The sequence below is a fragment of the Emydura macquarii genome, unplaced genomic scaffold (assembly GCF_026122565.2).
Source record: "Emydura macquarii macquarii isolate MOO-44397 ecotype Brisbane River unplaced genomic scaffold, CSIRO-AGI_Emac_v2 contig_431, whole genome shotgun sequence".
Lineage (NCBI taxonomy): Eukaryota > Metazoa > Chordata > Testudines > Chelidae > Emydura > Emydura macquarii.
Window position 1 is genome coordinate 9,259,538 of NW_027130568.1, and position 22,501 is coordinate 9,282,038.

The 22,501-nt window shown below is 39.2% G+C and overlaps 1 long non-coding RNA gene across 1 annotated transcript in view; it reads left to right on the forward strand.

The window, feature by feature from the left end:
* LOC137146258 (uncharacterized) overlaps window positions 1–22,501 on the forward strand; it is a 41,327-nt gene that overhangs the window by 14,371 nt on the left and 4,455 nt on the right. The window contains exon 2 of the long non-coding RNA XR_010917879.1: window positions 5,876–5,983. This is a non-coding gene — a long non-coding RNA (uncharacterized lncRNA). The remainder of the gene's footprint in view (window positions 1–5,875; window positions 5,984–22,501) is intronic.

A 22,501-nucleotide genomic window follows, 5' to 3' on the forward strand; every position in this document is an offset into this window, starting at 1 on the left:
GCAGCCAATTTACTGTGGAACGGTTGGAACAGCTCCATATTTTTGACACTGATAATTTTGCCCAAGTAAGTATGTGCACGGACTTTTGGATATAACATTTAACCTAAAGTTATAGGACAAAATTGAGTCCTGGTGTTAGCGGTGTAAATCCCATTGGATTCAATGGATTTGAGTGCAATTTCATCAGAGCTGAATTTGGCACACTACGATGACATTTGTAGAAGGAAGATAATGAGTAAAGCATCAGGAATACATTTAGATGCAGAGGAAGCCTTTGAAACTACTATGAAGGAGAAGATATTGAATAAAAGTAATAAATTAGCCAATGTCATTGTATTCCCTGTATATTTATATACTCTGACCTGACCTGACAGTTCAGTGTCATTTAGTTTTGCATTATCCAATAATTGAAGGACTCGCTGAGATAAATACGTATAAAATAAGTAGATGTCTGAGCTTTGATGTTCATTAATCAGTTGGGTATTTGTCAGCCTGTTAACAGTAATTTTAGCTGGTCTTGTAAATGAAGCATCTAAAACAGATTTGGTGGCTGCAGTTGTTGTAGTTTCCCCTTAATTTCACTGTAGTGTTTATTAGAGTTTATGACAACAAATGTTACAAACACAAGTTTTAGAGCCTGGTTTGGCACTGAAGTCAGTAAAATAATGCTCATCTAACTGAGAGCAGAATTTGGCCCATTATCTGAAGATATTTGAAACAACTAGCTTAAATTTTTCATTAACCACAACAGGGTGCTACCCAATATAGGCCTCACACTGCTCTAAAAAAATAAAAAAAGGCCTGATGACCGTAATCATAATCAAGTCATTGTTGCCTTATCATTTATGTCACTTGATACTTAAAATTCCTTCTGCTTACTGTGGCATATTCTTCTAATTCTAATTATGCACATTACTCCTTGTCTTTCAAAGTACAGTCTCTGTCTATGGCTCTAATAAGGTACATTGTCTTAATGGGAAATGAGGATGTGCCATACCTCACAGAAGGTGCTGAGTGTCTTGCAGGAGTGGGTCGTTAATGAACTAGCATGTGGAACAGGGCTCGCTCTGACTCCCTGAAGCTAATTGTTGACCAAGTCCCTAAAATTAGCACTGTTCAGAACCATTGACCTTAATGGGTGACTTGTGTTCTTCTTACAGCTCAGCCACTTTAAGCCTTAGACTAGCAGGAGAAATAAGTGACACATCACCTGAGGGTGTGAGTAACTGAGTTGCTGGAATAAGAAGTATTTTGTTCAGAAGGCAAATGGATTTGCTTTCCTCTGATTAATTTAGCAATTAGAACAACAAAATCCCAAAGACACTTTTTTTTTTTTTTTAATTTCCATGTCCAAAAACTAAACATATAAACAAGTGCAGATCTTTATCACTTAACAGGAAAACTGATCTAAAACATTTCATAGATGTTTTTCCCAAGATACTGTTTTCCAAGACATCATCTTTCCCTCTACCAACCTGCCCTCAGTTTGAGTATGAAGATTGCAAATCCCCTGGGTACAAAATCAGCCAGCAAAAATGTCAGGGCAATCAGAATTTTTTTACTTGGACTCAAGTTTAATTTTCAGTTGGTGTGAAAATCATAAGCATTCACGTCTAAAGGTAATGATTTTGGGGGTTGATTCTGTTCCCATTCAAATTGATGGAAAAACAGCCTTTGACAATGGTGCAAAATTGAACCTGTTGCCTTTTTGCAACATGGGCAAAAAGTCCAACTGAACATGTTTCTTTTACATGCAAAACCTTTCATGACACTCTAAGATAAAGGGCCAACTTCACTGCTGATGTAAATGGGTATCAATCCACTAACTTGTGTGAGGTTTTGCCCACTTTCATTGGCAGTGAATTTGACCCAGTGTTATGCATTACTTATGGTCCTTGAGTTTAGTCTGAATGTGGTGAAGTTTGTTCCATTGCTAGCTCATGTTGACATTTCAGGATTTTACTGAACAACTGATCCCACAGAGAGACATGCATGGGCAGAAGGGTTCACCAGATTGGATTCCTAAGTCAACCCTTGAATTTTCTTTTTGCTGAAAGGTACTCAAGTGGCACTACAAAGCCACAATCAAAGAGAAAATTGTTTGAGAAGGTCAAAATACTGAATGAGCTGGGTGAGGAAATTCTTGTATTGGACCACATGTGTTGGTGAGAGAGATGAGCCTCCAAGCTTGCACAGGATTCTCTACAGCTGAAATATGGTGTCTAGGCATCTTTGTATTATTTACTTCCACTTTGTAAATATGGACAAGGTAAACAGATTTTTCTCTTTTTGGTGTGAAATTCGAGTGCATAAATGTGGACAGAGAACCAATTTACAACACACCCATTTAAGATGTGGACTGATATCAAGTACTAACACGAGGGTCACACCATCAAAATAATGTATATTTGTAACAAAGTCTAGAATGGGTTTAAAACAAGTCTGCAGAGATTAAAAGATTAGCAGACCAATCCACTGTGTGGGCCATGGGACTCAATTCTGGGATCAAAAAACAGGGGATATCATTAAATAAAAAAACCCAAACATGCTTTTCTCCACCTTTGATGCAGATTCTCTCCAGGTTTGCCCTTTTTCTTACCTGCCAATACATTTAGTCTAAACTCAGGAATCCATCATACCCTTCCCTTTACAAGTGACACCCAATATATGCTTGTGTAATATAGGATAGGGCTAGGATGTGAATAAGTGTGTCTTTCTATCACTCATTACCATAGTTTCTAGTCATCAATAGCACAAACAAACACAGTGTCCTATTTTTTTTACCACATTCTTATAGGAAGTGGCAGGTTGTGGCAGGAAATTTCTTCAAAGAAAGTTAGTTTCTCTCTTTTTGCCCCTACATTTTTAGTTATTTAGAAATGGATCTTCTTATATTATAAAACAATTGCAGAAGCAGAGAGATTGCAACATAATGCAAAAAATTAGGGTTTTGGCAAACAAATGCTCTGTTGCTTCCTAGGAATTTCCTGCATTTTATTTATACTTTCCTTGCTTTCAATATCATTCAAAGAGTAATTGCCAAAGACAACAAAGTAGATACTAAATCAAATAATGTTGATATAGAAGATTTGCAGTGGGTTTCTAGGGGGTTAGATGTAAACATTCATTCAAACTGTAGTAATTGAGAAGAAAGGAATTGCATAAAAATAAATTCATATCCATAAGAAGGATCAAGTTCAATCCTCTCTGATAAATTACAATCATGTTCCTCATATTATGCAATCATTAAAGGTTGTTCAGTGTTCATCTGTTGAATTGCTATCAACATGACAAAATATCAACTCATAAATCTTAAACACTCTTGTGATAGATTTGCTGCTGCTTATCTAAAATTACAATTATAACATTATTAGTATTGGTTTAACCTTCTAAGTAGAAGGATCATAATAAAATTCTTAGAGCCTCCCTTTAAAAGCAATTTGTCTCAGATATTCTTCTTTCTGAGATAGTTATAATCAATAAAACGGTTATACTAGTATTACATTAAGGTTAAAAATATAAGTAGACTAAAAACTCAAGAAATGCAAACATAAAGATTACATGCACAACTTTTGCACATAAGCATTATGAGACAGTTTTAATTACACAATTACCTATTATCTTAGCTATGCATGTACACCAAACACATTAGTGAAAAACTGTATTACAACATCATGTCTGTTTTGAAAAAGTCTATGCAATCACATACGTAAGAGCTATAACACCACACAAGAGGGCAGTATTAAAGTATTGGGCATATTCTTTGACCTGCCCTACTCCATTGTGCCATTTGAATTGTGCAAAGTGGAGCACAAATCACTCATAAGTCCTGGCATAGAGGAGTCTCCAGCTGATATTCAGTTGACAATGCTTGTTCTTACCCCTATCTGTGTGTTAGGACTCCAACTGCATTAAAAGTCTATTGGGTTTTTAGGCATTGTGGTTTTGCCTCATTCCTTTGGATACCCTGGATGTTGCAATACATCAATCAAAATCTAAGGGATAAAGGAGTTCAGAAGAGCTGGCAATGTTGCAAGGAGACAATATTAAAGGGACAAATTGCAAAATATCTCAATGCAAAGGAAATATAGGAAGAACAGTGAGAGGCCAAAGTGGTTCCTCAGGAGCTATTTAATGATCTGAAAATCAAAAAGAAATCCTATAAAAATTGGAAACATGGACGAATTGCTAAGGAGGAGTACAAAAGAACAGTACAAGAATATAGGAACAAAATCAGAAAAGCTATGGCAAAAAATGAGTTACACTTACCAAGGGACATAAAAGGGAATAAGAAAAGGTTCATTAAATACATTAGAAGCAAGACCAGGTAAATGAGGTAGTATCTCTTATTGGACCAACTTCTATCGTTGGAAGGTACAGGCTTTTGAGCTTCACATATCTCTTCTTCAGGTCTGTGGAAGGTAACCAGAGTGTCTAAGTTAAATACAAGTTGTCACAGATTGTTAATCATTAGGGGTTCACACATGCTGTAGGCCATTTAAAATTAAGCAGGCAATTAAGTGTTAGCAGGCAATGGGATGTGTTACACATTGTTGTAATGTGCCATACAGCCAGTGTCTCCATTGAGTCCATGTTTTTCAATGTCTAGCAGAGTACTGAATTTAAGTTCCCAGCCTCACATTTTGTGGGTGTTGTGTAGTTTTGCTTTGAGGATGGGGACTGAGAGATCAGATATGGAGTGATCACTTTGTGAAAAGTATTCTCCCACAGGTGATATGGTGTTTTTATCTTTTAACATTTTTCTCTGTGAGGTCATTCAGGAATGAAGTGATTGTCTTGTTTCACCCACGTAGTTATTGTTGGGGCAGTTGATGCATTAGATCAGTGTTTCTCAACCTTTTAAATAGCAAGTAACACCTAACTTCTGAAAATTTTAATAAGTATCCCAACACTCAATTTTCCACAGGATTTTATATTTACAGACTAATGTGAGTCATATGTTGGAAGAAGGGCTGAGTATATAAGGCTGTGATATGACTGTCAGATCGTATGGGTAGGGTTACCACTGTTACACCAGGGGTGCACAACTCAAGTATGTACCTGGGCTAGAGGTGATGTTGGCCAAAGCTAGGAGACTTTGAGCAGCATGCCAATGCTGGGGAATGTAAAGCCCCGCACCAAATTTTTTGCCATAGATTTGAAAGGAGGAAAGGGTGAGAGAGAGACAGGGATGGAGGGTGAGAGAGAGAGAGAGAGGGGGGGGGGGGAAAGGGTAACTGGTAAAATCTGGGGCTGTCATAGTTGTTAATTTAACTGCTCAGCTAGAGCAGTGAAATTGACAAGTTTTCTGGGCACTGGGCCTTTTCTGGGCACTGGGCCTTGAGCCACCCAATCCAAGCTGGGGCAGAGGAGGCTTCCGCGCCAGTTGGGGCCCAGGGATGTGGGCAGAAGGCTGCTGCCCGTCTTCAAGCCAGGGAGTTGGGACCTGGTGGGAAGCAGGGGGCTGCCGCCTGCCTTCCCCAGAAGCTAGGGGCTGCCATCTGCCTACCAGCTTGGACCTGGCAGGAAGCGGGCAGCTGCTGCCCGCCTCCCCCAAGAGTCGGCGGCTGCTGCTCGCTTCCCAGCTGGGACCTGGCGGGAAGTGGGGACTACTGGCTGCCTCCCCCAGAAGTCGGAAGCTGCCGCCCACCTCTCCTTCACTCTGTTTTTCCCCGGGTATCCCCTGCCTGTGTCTCACGTATCCTCAGGGGTACACGTACCTACAGGTTGAGAAACTATGCGCTAGATAAAGTGCACCACATGTTGTGATAGCCATGTGTAAGACCCATAAATCTTGAAAGGTGTGTTGTGGGGGCTATTGATCATCATAGCAGTGGAAATATGTCTGCAGGTTTTGCATCTTTTGTTCTGGCAGGGTCTGGTGCCACTTCCAGTTGGTGTGTCCTGGTCTGTGGGGAGCTTGCATCTGATGATGCGCTTGGTGAGGTTGGGGCTTGTTGGAAGGCCAGAAGATGGGGTTCAGGTAAGATTTCTTTTAGGATGTGATCCCCATCTAATATGGGTGTAACTGTTTGATGTTACCCTGTATGGATTCCAGTGTGGGGTGGTAAGTGACAGCTAGGTGTGTGCTATCCATGATCTTTTTTGTTTGTCTGTATTGCAGCAGGTTCTCCTGGGGTATATAGGTGGCCTTTTCCATGATGCAATATGCTTCTGTGTTGCAAGAGAAAGACAAAGGAAAGTGTAGGTCCTCTACTTAAAGGGGGGGAAGCTAATAACTGATGACATCAAGAAGGCTGAGATGTTAATGCCCACTTTGCTTCAGTCTTCACTAAAAAAGGTTAATTGTGACCAGATACTCAAGACAATTAATAATAACAACAAGGAGGAAGGGACCCAAGCTAAAATAGGGAAAGAACAGGTTAAAGAATATTAAGATAAGTTAGGTGTATTCAAGTTGGCAGATTCTGATGAAATTCATCGTAAGGAACTTATGGAACTAGCTGAAGTAATCTCACAACCAATATCAATTATCTTTGAACTCATGGAGGATGGCTGAGGTCTCAGGTGACTGGAGAAGGGCAAACATAGTGCCTATCTTTAAAAGGGAACAAAGAGGACCTGAGAAATTATAGACCAATCAGCTTAACTTTGATATCCAGAAAGATAAAATGAAATAATCAATTTGTAAGTACCTAGAGGATAACAATGTTATAAGGAATAGACAGTATGAATCTATAAAGAAAAAACCATGCCAAACCAGCCTAGTTCCCTTCTTTGACAGGGTTACTGGCCTAGTGGGTAGGAGGGAAGCAGTAGATATGCATGTTTTATCAGGATTTTAGTTAGGCTTTTGACACAGTCCCACATGAGATTCTCCTAAGCAAACTAGAGAAATGTTGTCCAGATGAAATTAGTATAGGGTGGGTGCACAACTGGTTGGAAAACCATACTCAAAGAGTAGTCAGCAATGGTTTGCTCTCATACTGGAGGGCAGTCCTGGGTCTGGTACTGTTCAACATTTTCATTAATGACTTGGATAATGGAGTGGAGAGTATGCTTATAAAATTTGCAGATGACACCAAGTTGGGAGGGTTGCAAGGACTTTGGAGGACAGCGTTAGAATTCAAAATGACAGTGACAAATTAGAAAATTGTTCTGAAATTAATAAGATGAAATTAAATAAAGACAAGTCATAATACTGTACTTAAGAATGAAAAATCAAATGCACAAATGCAAAATAGGAAATGATAGGCTAGACAGTAGTACTTCTGGGGGGTATAATGGATCACAAATTGAATATGAGGCAACAATGTGATGCAGTTGCAAAAAAAAGGCTAATAATTTTGGGGTGTATTAACAGAAATGTCATATGTATGACGCAGGAGGCAATTGTCCTGCTCTGATCAGCACTGCTGAGGCCTGAGATGGACTACTGTGTCCAATTCCAGGTACCACAATTTAGAAAAGATGTGGACAAATTAGAGGTCAGAGGAGAACAACACAAATGATAAAACAGTTGAAAAAAGGTGGTCTCTGAGAAAAGGTTAAAAAAATAGGCCTGTTTGTCTTGAGAAAAGAAGGCTGACCGGGAACCTGATAATAGTCTTCAGTTATGTTAAGGGCTGCTATAAAGAGGACAATTATCAATTGTTCTCTGTGTGTACTGAAGGTAAGACAAGAGGTGTATGCTGTATTCCTCACCTCCGAATGCTTGGTTTCCTGTGTCACGCAGTGCAGGAAGCAATGATATACCTTCCTCATATCATTCATAGAGTCCTATCAATAGGATTGTTCTGAGTGGCTGATCCCTTGGTTAATATGTGTTGACACTGCTTGGTTACAATGTTGAGTTTTCATTACTGTGGGGAATTTTTATGTCATGTTGTGGATCAAACCACTCAGTTTTGGCCTCAGCTGCATGCCTCCATAATGACAAAAAGGTGTTTTGAGGAGGCAGATGCTAACTCTTCTCTACTTAGGTTTTATCAGCTCATTGAGTTTCTGGAGGTGCTATGAAAGTTATGGACTATACCTGCATGCCCTTCCTAGAGAAAAACCAAGGGCCTGATTTACTACCTCATTCACTGTTTTAAAGTTGGTGGAGGGTGCAGGTTGGGAGAGGAATTTAAATAAGTAATAAAGATTTTACTGATGCTTATTTTCAGTACATTGGTTACATATAAAAATTATCAAAACCACTTATTTTCTATATCAAAGTTATAAGAAGTTAATAATGATCATAATTAATTCCAAACTTCTATTTATGTATATATAAAAATCAGGCCATTTCTTTGAAGTAATGAAAAGAAATTATTTAAGCTCAGTAGCCCTACTTTAGGCTCCAACCAGGGAAACGCTTACTTGTGTGAATAGTCTTCAGGTATATAAATCTCACTACTGAAATCAGTGGGAATATCTATGTGAGTAAAGACTATTCAGGTAAGAAAGAGTTGGCAGGCTAAGGACCAAATTTTTTTGATGTTTTTTTCTTTGTACTTCAACATTTTTTTGTTCACATGATTATTGGGGCTCCCTCTGGTGGGTAACTGAACAAAAACTTTCCTTTTTGCTGACGAATGGTCATTGCATGCACAAGGTATTGAGTTCTAGGGGTTGAAATTTTGCTGAGGTTATGTTACTGTTAAAATAATTATGAAATGATGCATCAGGTGAAAATAAAGGGGGAAATGAATACCTCAGCCTAGTGCAGTTTGGTTTTCTTTATTTTACTTTGATCAAAATATGTTTCCTAATCTAAAACTGAAAAATGAGATGGAGAGTGAAAGCAAGATGAAACAGCATGTCAAGGTTCTATAATGCGTGCTAATGCTTTATGAAGGTCATCTAGATCAATAGTTCCAATGAAGAAATATTTAAGGGCCAGAATGTCAATCGCTACCCAGGCAAAACTCCCACTAAGAGGATAGAAATGGTGAGATTTACATATACTATGTCAGAGACTACAGTAGTTAAGGCTGCATAATGGTTTCCAATATAATCCCTGTTTTCCATTGCTCATTATTTTCTGAAACTTTTATGTGTTAACATTTGTCATTATTGGTAAATTTTGGGGAAGGTTTGAGAAAGATATATAAGCTAAAGATATTTAGGTTTCAGTCAAAGTTAAGTTAAGTTACTGAGCTCAGTACAGCATTAACTGAGTGAAATGTAATGGTTTGTGGTACAGGTCAGACTAGATGACTTAATGGTCCCTTCTGGCCTTAAACTCTATGGATCTATGAAAAAAATGTGGTTATTTTTGAGTATGTGGACAATGAGGAAAACATAATTTTCTCACTGTAACGCAAATGTACAATCCTTATTCTAACAATTTTATAGTCACAATGGTTGGAGGTAGACCAATGATATTTGACATAAAAATAGATCTTCTCTAGACCTGAAGAAGAGCTCTGTGTAGCTCAAAAGCTTTTCTCTTTCACCAACAGAAGTTGATCCACTAAAAGATATTACCTTACTCACCTTGTCTCTCATTGACAAGAGGCACCTTCAAGTATTTTGGAGCAATCTGGCTTTTATTTGATTAAGTTATGAAGATCTGAAAATCATATGTTGTACATACGCAATATATTTTGCATGGGTTTTTTGCTAAACTTATAAAATGAATATATGTGCATGGCTAAATTAGTTGTGCAGTTTAGTGAAAAGTATTTTGAGCTGAGCATGAGCTGAGCAACTTAAGTCATGCATAGGCTTTGTGGTGGTGCTCTGCAAGGAGTGTATTTCTCCCTTAGTCATTGTTAAATTCTCTCTTTCTGCATATGTACTTCATACAATTTAAAACAAGGAACACAAGGTTTAAATATGTTGCTGATTTAATTAAGAGTCTTGGTGTATAAAGCTACAGCTTACTGTTTTATTCCTTCTCTCTGACTTGTAAATCTTGTAATTTTCCACATTCAGGAGAAAAAATAAACAGTGACTCAAAATACAAGGCAAGGTACTGTTCTAAGACTGCAGTGCATTCATCCCATAGTGAGATAGCGTGGAATAAATAAGGAAATATGTTCACCCTAAAAAAATTATTCATCATTTTATCACATGAAGACTGGGGTGTGTGTGTGTGTGTGTGTTTCTCCCTAATCCCACTTTTCCTAATTTCTACTGGTCTGAATAATAACCTCCTAGAGAAAAATACACAGGAGGGAACAGAGGGATCATGAAGCTCTGCAGTATTACCTTTTCTTCACTTCTTTGCCACAGAGCGAGAGTTAAGATCACATCAGAGAGTGAGTTCATTTGGGAAATCATGTTACCATAGGGACTGTTGTTTTTCCTCTGTAATTTTGTATATGATAACAGGGATTAATTTGGGTAGGGTATGAATGGAGTGTTATTCTCCTTCATTGCTGGCTGGCAGCCCCAATCTATAAGGTGGGTGTGGATCTTTTCCTGGTACCAGTGAAGGTTGAAGCTAGCATTAGGGTGTTTCATTATGGAGTCCTAAAAATTATTTGAAGCTGATGGCTCAATGTGGATCTATTACTTGGAACAGGCTTTACCAGTGTTACTATTTATTTAAGGAAGCTAAGCCTGATAGAAATATCTGTCTGTATTGAGAGCTTCATTGACAAGAAAAATGACTACTCTTGGTAGGTTCTGTTTTGCAAGCTTTTGACACAGACTGCTGCAAGGATAAATGGATATGGACATCATACCAAATGGACTTAAAGTTTAAAAAATCCCTTACGATAGACATATTATACAGACTATGGTGAGAGATTGTGTCATACACTTTCAAAAAAACTACTGAACCACCTGATCAGCATTCTGTACAGCAAACAGGAGAAGATCAAGAAAGAACTCTCAATGCTGGATAATCTCATGAAAAACCAAACTTCCACAGAACCTTCCACATGGTTGATCTCTACAAAAACACAACGGGCCATTTACAATACTCACTTTACTTCTTTACAGAGGAAAAAGGATTCTAAACTATCTAAGCTCCTACATGCCACAAGGGACCACAACTGTGATACCCTTGACTCATCCAACAATATTGTAAATCTATCCAGCTATACACTTAACCCAGCAGAAGACTCTGTCTTATCTCAGGGACTCTCTTTCTGCCCCCCCTCCTCCCCACACATGATACAGTTCTGCAGTGACCTGGAATCCTACTTTCGCCATCTCCAACTCAAGGAATATTCGCCATCTCCAACTCAAGGAATATTTCCACCACTGAACAACACACTAACCCACAGATACATTCCTACCAACACTACAAGAAGAATTCTTCATGGAGTCCTCCTGACGGTCGAAACAACAGACTAGACTTTTACATAGAGTGTTTCTGTCGACGTGCACAAGCTGAGATTGTAGACAAGCAACATCACTTGCCCCATAATCTCAGCTGTGCAGAACGCAACGCCATCCACAGCCTCAATAACAACTCTGATATTATAATCAAAGAGGCAGACAAAGGAGGTGCGGTAGTCATCACGAATAGGTTGGATTATGAACAGGAGGCTGCCAGACAACTCTCCAACACCACATTCTACAAGCCACTACTGTCCAATCCCACTGAAGATTACCAAAAGAAAATACAACATCTACTTAAGAAACTCCCTAAAGAAACACAGGAACAAATTTACACAGACACACCCCCTGAGCCCCGACCAGGGTTATTCTATCTGCTACCCAAGATCCACAAACCTGGGAATCCTGGACACCCCATCATCTCAGGCATTGGCACTCTCACAGCAGGACTGTCAGGCTATGTGGACTCTCTCCTTAGGCCCTATGCCACCAGCACTCCTAGCTATCTTCATGATACCACTGACTTCCTGAGAAAACTACAATCCATCGGTGATCTCCCAGAAAACACCATCCTAGCCACTATGGATGTAGAAGTTCTCTACACCAACATTCCACACAAAGATGGACTACAAGCCATCAGAAACATTTTCCCTGATGATGATATCTCACACCTGGTAGCTGAACTTTGTGACTTTGTCCTGACTCACAACTACTTCAGATTTGAAGGCAATCTATACCTTCAAGTCAGTGGCACAACCATGGGCACCCGCATGACCCTACAGTATGCCAACATTTTTATGGCTGACCTAGAACACCGCTTCCTCAAAACTCATCCCCAAGCACCTCTCCTTTACCTACGCTACATTGATGACATTTTCATCATCTGGACCCACGAGAAAGAGTCCCTCGAAGAATTCCACCAGGATTTCAATAATTTCCACCCCACCATCAATCTCAGCCTGGACCAGTCCACACAAGAAATCCACTTCCTGGACACTACAATACAAATAAAGGATGGTCACATTAATACCACCCTATACCAAAAACTAACTGACCGCAAAACATATCTTCATGCCTCCGGCTTCCATCCTGGACACATTACACGATCCATGGTCTACAGCTAAGCCCTAAGATACAACCGGATTTGCTCCGATCCCTCAGACAGAGACAAACACCTACAGGATCTCCATAAAACATTCTTAAAACTACAATACCCACCTGGAGAGGTGAAGAAACAAATTGACAGAGCCAGACGGGTACCCAGAAGTCACCTACTACAAGACAGACCCAACAAAGAAAACAACAGAACACCACTGACCATCACCTACAGCCCCCAGCTAAAATCTCTTCAACACAGCATTAAGGATCTACAATCTATCCTAGCAGATGATCCCTCACTCGCTCAAGCCTTGGGAGGCAGACCTATCCTTGCTTACAGACGGCCCCTATCTGAAGCAAATACTCAGCAACCATACACCATACAACAAGAACACTAACCCAGGAACCTATCCCTGCAACAAACCCCATTGCCAACTCTGTCCACACATTGACTCTAGTGACACCATCACAGGTCCTAACCACATCAGCAACACTATAAGGAACTCATTTACCTGCACATCTACTAATGTAATATATACCATCATGTGCCAGCTATGCCCCTCTGCCATGTACATTGGCCAAACCGGACTGTCACTATGCAAAAGAATAAATGGACACAAATCAGACATAAAAAGTGGTAACATCCATAAACCAGTAGGAGAGCGCTTCAGTCTCCAAGGACACTCTGTAGCTGACTTGAAAGTTGCCATACTTCTACCAAAAAACTTCTAAAACAGACTTTAGCGAGAAACTGCAGAGCTGGAACTCATATGCAAACTTGACACAATCAAACTGGGTCTGAATAGGGACTTGGAATGGTTCTCTCATTACAAGAAGTAATTGTCACTGTTCACACATTCTCACCTTCTAATCAATGGTTGTGAATAGGCCTCATCTACTCTAACTGAATAAACTTTGTTTACACTTACCCTCCCCATTGTTGTTTCTTACCCTTGGATGTGTATATATATACCTCATATCTGATTTTTATTTCATGCATCTGACGAAGTGGGTTGCAGCCCACGAAAGCTTATGCCTGCAGAAATTTGTTAGTCTTTGAAGTGCTACAGGACTCTCGTCGTCTTTGCTGTATACAGACTAACACGGCTAGCCCTCTGGAACTTTTATGCAGTGTTTGTAATAAAGGTGTCAAACTCATTACGAATACAGGCCTGAATTCTATAGTATATAATGGTCCATTGGCTGGGATCTAAATTCAGGACTTCATAGTCCCCTCAATCCACAGTGGATCTTCCATTGATGTCAGTGCAGAGAGGTTGAGGGGTGATTGTGGCCTTTCTGTAATTAAACATTTATTCAGTAACTTTTTGTTAGATCAATATCACTCAGTGCATATCTATCCCCATTTAGGCCACCATTAATTCTACCCTTTGTTTCTCTTCCTTCATGTGTCTGTTGCGTTTCCTCTTTATCTCTGTATCTTCACTGTTCTTCTCTCTGCATTTCCTTCCCTGCTGTGATCCTAATTCCCACTCCCTTTCCTCTTCCACTGGATAAATAATTGGCAATGGAAGTTAATGTTGACACTTCAGTGTCAACAGTGGGCTTTTGAACTGACACTCTAATGAGATTAATAGGGAACTGGGGAGTTCACGCCTAAGTCGTTGTTTCAGGCTGTCTGCAGAATGAGACAGATTTCATGACATTAGTTTACTCTTCGTTCATGCTATGCTGCAACAATAATAGCTAGAAACTGACTTTTTATTAAATAGAAATTCTACATGATCTGAGATATCATGCAGGCCACATAAATACATAATGCAAACTATATCCAGCCCACAGGCCATATGCTTGACACTCCTGCTCTCTAAGATGACCAGATAAATGCTGTATAAATGGCTACAACAACCCTGCAAACTAAGTATATATATCTAGACCAGTGTTTCTCAATTATATTTGGCCGCAGCACCCTTGCGGCGTGCTCTGTAAGCAGTTTTCTGCGGTGCGATCAGCTGTTTCTCACGGCTTTTCGGTGGCGCCATCAGCTGTTCGGCGGCGCGCAATTTGTGTTGATTTCGGCACGCGGTTCCGCTTTTTCGTGGAACCCTTCAACTCAGCCGGGTTCCGTGGAACACTATTTGAGAAACACTGATCTAGACAGATAAGTAGTCAGATGCCATTGAGGTCAAGTTTATGTTGGATGCTCTCTTTGATGTGACACCTTAAATTCTAACTCTATCCTATGCCTACAGTTGTCACTCTTCAGAGACTTGCATGGCAAAATCTGAACTTCCTTGAGTTAGCTTTCAGGAGACAGTTAGTTTAGCTCTAACTGAAAACACAGGTTCCGATTCCTATTCACATTTCTGCATGGTAATACTGAAAGTATAATAAGAAGGCTCTTAACAAAAGTAGTTAAACTGTACATACATACATTGTGCAGAATAGCAGAAACTTTTCACACTACATAATTTGCCACTTTAACATTTTTCATATTGGAAACACCGTATGAAGGACCTATTTCTCATGATAAACAAATAACCTGCAAAATTTTAATGAGAAAAGAACAAAGCTACTTTTTTGCTGTAGGAGTGCAATTTGGGCACAGCAAGCTATTAAATAGCTGTTTTGTTCTTGCTGTCCTTCAATTTGTGAGGGGACTATTAGTTTCGTTGTGGCCTCCAAAATGATTTATTTAGCCTTGAAGGTTTATAAATGAAGATCCCTCTGAAGTTCTTTTCTCAGCCCGTTAATGCAGGAGCACAAAGCACAACTGCAGCTACTCAAGCTTATGCACACAGCTGATTGTACTCATGAAAAAACTCCATGCACAGACGGCATGCCAGAGCCTGAGAAGAAGGCTGCACAGCTTTCTTTATTTCTTCAGCACTCAAATAATCACCACGTCATTTTTGGAAAAATCTCATTGTTTCAACTGTACTGATCATACATTGCTGAAATCCTGACCTCCAGATTCATACACATACACAGGTTTTTAAGGAAAGCACTCTTGAGGACCTAACTGGTCTTGAAGTATGGGATTTGTTCAAGAGAATGGTTAAGAGGGTATTATTTAAATGATCAAAGTACTCTATAGCAGAGGTTCCCAAACTTTTCTTACTGTGTACCCTCTTCCAGGATCTACCAGTGACCTGCGTACCCCTACCAGAACGCAGGTTTTATATTTTAACCCTTATAATGCCCAAGCATTGTACAAAATGTTTAAATTATAATAAACATAAACACACATAATATATAGGACTATAACAATAATACTACATACCATTTACAGTTTTAGTTTTAATGTGCACTTAGTTCTGACCAGCTTAAACAATGGCACTATTCACCATTGATGTGAGGGATGAGGTTGCTTGTCTGAGCATAGGTGCATAATGTTTGGAGTGACAAGTGCTAGTTTGAATCATAAGTTGCTTTCTACACAAAGGCCCTGTTGATACTTCAATTTCATTCCAGTGAGTAATGAAAATCCATTTTCACACAGGTAAACTGTAGCAAACGGCATCAAAATCTTGACAGCCCTGTCTGATAATTTGGAGAACTCTGCTCACATTTGGATCCAAAACTCAGTGAACTGATTTGGTTGGAACTCAGTCTTGAGTCTGCCATCAGCTGAAATGTCCAGGAAGTTCATTGTTATTTTTTTTATTGACAAGTCTTGCAGCATGGGTACTGCAGAAAAATTTGTGAAAGAGTAGCAGACCTATCTGTATGCGTTTCCCATTGAAGGAACGTACTCATATAATTGCCTCGCCAGTTCAGTCAGATGTTGCTTGATGTCCCCTTTAACACTGTCCTGCAACTGTAGTTCATTTGTTGTCAGGAATTCATGAATGTTTGGGAAAATTTCAGTGTTGTTTTCCTCCACACAGTGAGCCCAGAATTCCACCTTTTTAAAAATCATTTACTCAATTTTGTTCTGGACTTTGCAGTTGGCTGCATTTAGCCCTTGAAGTCCTAGGTTTAGCTCATTTGGGTGAGAGGATATATCTGACATGTAGACCAGCTGTAAGAGCTAGGCCGTGTCAAGCAGACAGTGACAGAGTAGAAACGAGTGGTCTGTAAAGAATACCTTAACCTCAGTGTGAAGTTCAAAGAAACATGCCAAGATCTTGCCCATGACAGCTGTTGAACCTCCGTGTGGAGCAACAGATTGATGTTCTCGCTTCCCATCTTATTACATAGAGATGCAGAGATTCTGGAATTGAAGAATCAAGCTTTTATAATGTTACCATCTTCACAGCACTGCCCAGCACCTCTTTCAAGTTGACAGGCATGCTTTTGGCAGCAAGTGCTTCCCTATGTATACTGCAATGCACCCACATTGTACTGGAAGCAACTGCTCTGATACATGTCACTACTCCACTATGCCCACTGGTCATTGGCTTTGCTCTATCCGTGTCTTCCTGTGTTGCACCTTCGTAAATGTACTGCTTGTACACCAGAAGGTGAGCTAAGCTTGCCATGTCTGTGGATTCATCCAGCTGCAGAGCAAAGTACTGGCTGTCAGTGACACGGTTCACTAATTGGTTAGGACATCATTGCCCATGTTATCAATTTGATGTGACACTGTGTTGTTTCATAATGGCACTAACTGAATTAATTTTTGGGCCTTCTCTCCAAGCATAGTGCTTACCATGTCTGCAACCACAGGTGGTATTAGTTTTTCTGGTATGGTGTGAGGTTTTCCTGACTTTGCAACTCTGTAACTCACTAAATATGATGCTTTACGGTCCTTAATAATGTCATCACCAGCAGCAGAGTGCAAAACTTTCTTCCTCACCATTAGCTGTGCCTGCATCTGCTTGAAAAATTATGGTGGTTTGTCCTTGTATTGTTCATGTTTTGTTTCCAAGTGTCTGCGTAGAAGAGATGGTTTTAGGCTGTTATTTGACAGGATTTCGCCACATAATACACACTGCAGCTGAGGGTATTCATGGTCTCCAGTCCAAGTAAATCCCATTTCAATGTTCTTTTCATCATATTTACATCTCTTTGATATAGATCCTGTTTTGTTTCTGGTGTAAATGTTTTGCTTCACAGGCTGAGATCCACATGTTGAGTCAGTAGTTGTTTCACCAGCAATTTCAGCAAGTGCACTGGTAATGGCAAGACAAATTTCATCACTTTTTGCTTCTCATCACTGATATTTTGTGTGTTCTTCTGAACACTACTTGTCTTCTGTTCATATTTCACTGTTACGTATAAATACAGTTATAGTGCGAAATATACAACTGAAAAAAACTCCTGACTGAATTCTGAGCTCAGTTAGACTGGACAGTTGCTGGGCAACTGAACCTGTGCTGTATGGTGATTTGAGGTGGGGGCTCTGTACATCAGTTTCTCTGTGTATCTGTGTTCTCACTGGTACATCTTGAAGTAAATTAACTACCATATTTTATATAACACATTCCCACAGAGTTTTAAAGTTTTGTTGGCATAGCCTATTATGAAAATGCAAAAAATAAAATAATAAATAAGATCCAACATTACACAGTTTCTCCCGCATACCCCTACAGAGATGTCTCGTGTACCCTCAGGGGTACACGTACCACAGATTGGTCTATAGCACACAATTTGTTTGTATCCTCAAAATACTTGTATTATTAATAAAAAGTGATAACCTTTCTAGATTTAAGAACCATATGCTTTCTCAAGTATTAAGAGAGAAAATTCTCATTGGCAAATTATGAATCCCTGACCACAAAGTTATAATGGACCAATGGAATATCTATATACAGCAGCCCTTGCAGGCAAATGCCAAGTACCACAATATGTAATCATTTGGAAAAATAAGGTCAAAGTATAAATTTTGCAGATGCTCAAATGTGGTCAAAAGTGGGCTTTGAGAATAAAGTACAAAATTATATTTCAAGTGTAAAAAACTCAGATTTGTGATTTCTCTGAGCTGATCATTAAGCAGAGCAGGCTTACAGACTTCCTGAGCTCCAGGGGATCTTTCATAACTCCGTGCCAGCCAAAATAGTCTCTGCTCCAGATCTGTGGGGGCTGCTGTGGGATGGGCCAGGCTGGAGCTCCTAATTGCCACATTATCAGCACTCACCCCCTCTCTCCACCAGCCAGACAGGAAGCAACAGTGGCAGCCTAGGCTAGAGCGGAACGTGGACTAAGCTAGGTCCTGATGCCTTCCATCCCCAACCTACCCCATGCATGTGACTGGCCTGCCACTTCCCTGACCCCCTCAGGGATGGGGCTGGTTGGTAAACCTGCCACAAGCAGCCGTGGCTTCAGCAGGTGTGCTGACACAATATGCCTCCCTTCCCAAAATTTTCTGAAGTGAGGCCCCTGCTCAGCTCATTGTAATTTTTGTCTGTTACATTATTCTGTGTTACATACTTTCTAAACATCCATTCTCATTTGTACTGGAGCTGAGCGGAGGATGACATTTCTGTTTTGCGGCAACTTTTGAAGTTTTGAAATTAGATTTCGTTGCGCATTGTAATGAAAACAAAACCTTTTCCAGCATTTTCACAAAAACAGAATCGTGTCAGAATGTCTGTTTTCAGATCAAAACCTGAGTTTTACAGTTGGGGGAGGTGTTGTGCCTGGGGGAAGGAGACAGTGGTAGTTGGGGCACTCACTTCAGGTGTGGAAGACTCAGATTCAGGTCCTCTGGATCTCCCATATCCTAGGCCAGTGCCCTAACCAACAGCCTCCCCAGCACTTACCAAATCGAAAGTCTCTCTCTCACACTCACACACTCACTCACTCACTCACACACCTTCCTGATGAAATTTTAGTTGAAACCAATGCATCTCCATGAAATGTTTTGGCTTTGACGAAACAGCATATTTCAGTAAAATTTCATTTAATCAAAAACATTCCAACCAGCTCTAATTTTTACTTTCCCATTTAAGAAAATAACAGTGTAATACACTGTTTGTATACAGAAAGATTCTACATGAAAGCCTTCACCTACGACAATGAATGAAAAATGACATAAGAATAACCTGTTGTTTTTAGGGCCAAGGCAGTGTAATTTAGCATTAGCTACCTCAATGTCAACAGAACCAAGCTAAATTACACCAGCTGAGAATCTAGGTCCTTGGTCTTTTACACTGGATTAGTGCATATTATATGTCTGAGGGCAAAACTGTGTCCGTTCTTGCAAACATCAAGTTAAACCAATTGTATTCAGTATCATAATTAGTATGATAAGCTGAAAAAATATATCAAGCATTAAAGTTCTTCCTGAAGTTTTTGCCAGGAAAGAAAATGCCATAATAGCTCAGGGTAGATTTATCCTCAAGACAAAGTTGGTAATAAGACCATTCAGACTATTCATCAATACTATTTAATATCATGCCCCTTTGGATCTGATACGCTATTCCTATCGTATTGAAAAGAACCTCTCAGGGAAGTCTTATTGTAAGATAAGATAATATTATAAAATAATAAGAGAAATGTAGTAGTGTAATCCTGTGGTATTGAAACTCTTGGTCCAAATTCTGGTCTTAGTTACATCAGCATAAACATGGATAAATTTCACTGAAGATTTTAATGGAACTATTTGGGATTTACAGAGGTGTGACGATTTCAATGGAGCTACTCCAGATACAGTAAATGAGATAAGAATTTTGTCCTTTGTCATTTTGCAGCTGAAGAACATTGAACAATATGAAAACAACAAATTGTACACAGTTAATACTATCTATTAACATCTGCATTAGAAATGTTAAAACTGTTGCATCTATGTTCTTAACTAATGCTTAATACTTTATGATTGTGGTAAAGATATCAATGATGCATATTTTACAAGAGGAATTATCCATCCATTAATTAATTGGTTTACAGTGCATTAAAATGATTTTCATAAAGAAAAAAAGGAGAGATTATTCCTTCATGTACTTATTCACATGTTTTTTCTCAGCAAGAAAATATTTAACTGGAAACAAATATACAAAGAGCATATTCTCATAAATAAAATTAGGACAGTGGGAGTTATTTTACTACTAGATTTCCTTAGTCTCTTATTTTTTCCTGTTCTTTTCATTATTTTAATTATGCTGTAAAAACACTGAAATATAGACCATCAGTTTACAAGTTCTGCCCCTATAAGTCCCAAAGAATCAAATCTTATTAGACAAATAGAAACACATCACCTAAGTTATACATCCTCTGTTTCATAAAGGCCTGATCCTCTGATGTAATGAGGAATCCTGAGAGATGCTGAACACCCTATCTTCCATTGAAATCAATGAAAATTGAGGGTGCTTAGCACCTCCCAGCAATGCTCAGCACCTTGCAGACTGATCCGTAAAGTCTTACAAATTTAAAAGACTTGCTCCAAAAATATTCATAAAAGAGGGGGAAAGAACATAGGAACGGCCATAGTGGGTCAGACCAATGGTCCATCTAGCCCAATATCCTATCTTCAGACAGTGACCAGTGCCGGGTGCTTCAAAGGGAAAGAACAGGGCAATTATTGAGTGATCCATCCCTTGTCATCCAGTCCCATCTTCTGGAAATCAAAGTTTTAGGGACACCCAAAGCATGGGATTATGTCCCAGGCCATCTTGGCTAATAGCCATTGATGAACTTATCCCCCATGAACTTATCTAATTCTTTTTTGAACCCAGTTATGCTTTTGGCCTTCACAACATCCTCTGGCAATGATTTCCACAGGTTGACTGTGCGTTGTGTGAAAGGTACTTCCTTATTTTAGTTTTAAACCTTTGCCCATTATTTTCATTGGGTGAGCCCTGGTTCTTGTGTTATGCGAAGGGGTAAAATAATACTTCCTTATTCACTTTCTCCTCACCATTCATGATTTTAAAGACCTCTGTCATACCCCCTTATTCTTTTCTAAAATGAACAGTTCCAGTCTTTTTTCTCTCTCATATGAAAGCTATTTCATACCCTAATCAACTTTGTTGCCCTTCTCTGCACCTTTTCCAGTTCTAATATATATTTTTTGAGATGGGGGATGTATGTAGAGCTGGGATCATATTTTCCAATATGCATTACTTTGCACTTATCAACACTGAATTTCATCTGCCATTTTGTCATGCACACACCCAGTTTAGTGAGATCCTTTTGTAACTCTTCTCAGTCAGTTTGGGACTTACGTATCTTGAATAATTTATATCATCTGCAAATTTTGCCACCTCACTGTTCACCCCTTTTCCAGATCATTTATGAATATGTTGAATAGTATAGTCCCAGCAAAGTAGAGATCCTTAGAAGACCACACTATTTACCTCACTGACCATTTATTTGTACCTTTTGTTTCCTATCTTTTAACTGGTTTCTGATCCACGAGAGGATCTTCCCTCTTATCCCATGGCTGCTTACTTTGCATAAGAGCCTTTGGTCTGAGACTTTGTCAAAGGCTTTCTGAAAGTCCAAGTACACTATATCAACTGGCTCACCTTCTCCAAATGCTTGTTGATACCCTCAAATAATTCTAATAGATTGGTAAAGCATTATTTCCCTTTATAAAAATCCTGTTGATACTTTCCCAACATATCGTGTTCATCTATATATCTAATAATTCTGCTTTTTATCATAGTTTCAACCAATCTGCCTGATACTAAATTTAGGCTTACTAGTCTGTAATTGCCAGGATAGCCTCTGAAGCCTTTAAAAAAATCAGTTATATTAGCTATCCTCCAGTCATTTTGTACAGTGGTTGATTTAAGCAATAGGTTACATACCACAGTTACTAGCTCTGCAGTTTGATATTTGAGTTTCTTCACAACTCTTACAGAAAGAGAAGAGAAAAGAAACCAACAAGAAAGTCAACAACATTTTTGTCTCACAATAAAGAACAAAATAGCAACCAAAGAGAAAATTCAATAGCTTAGCAACACTGAAGAAAATACAATAAGCATCTATCTATTGAGATACTTACAGAACTCATCATTGTAGTAGCTAAATGTCTGAATACGAGAGCAATCATAACCATTGAGATAAGCTATTCCTCAACACACTGGAATAAATTACATCTGTATTAAAAATTCATTTTCCCCTGAATGTTAATGTTCTCACGGGAGAACCTCTACCACCATCATAGGGCTTCACTGCTGTTTGAATATGGGATAAAATAAAGTGCTGAGCATCGTCACATTTCTGAAATATAAATTTTTCTTCTTTCCAGAAACAAAACAGGAAAAAAATGTTCTCAATTCTAAACTGTCAGCTATTAGACAGAAACTTTCTT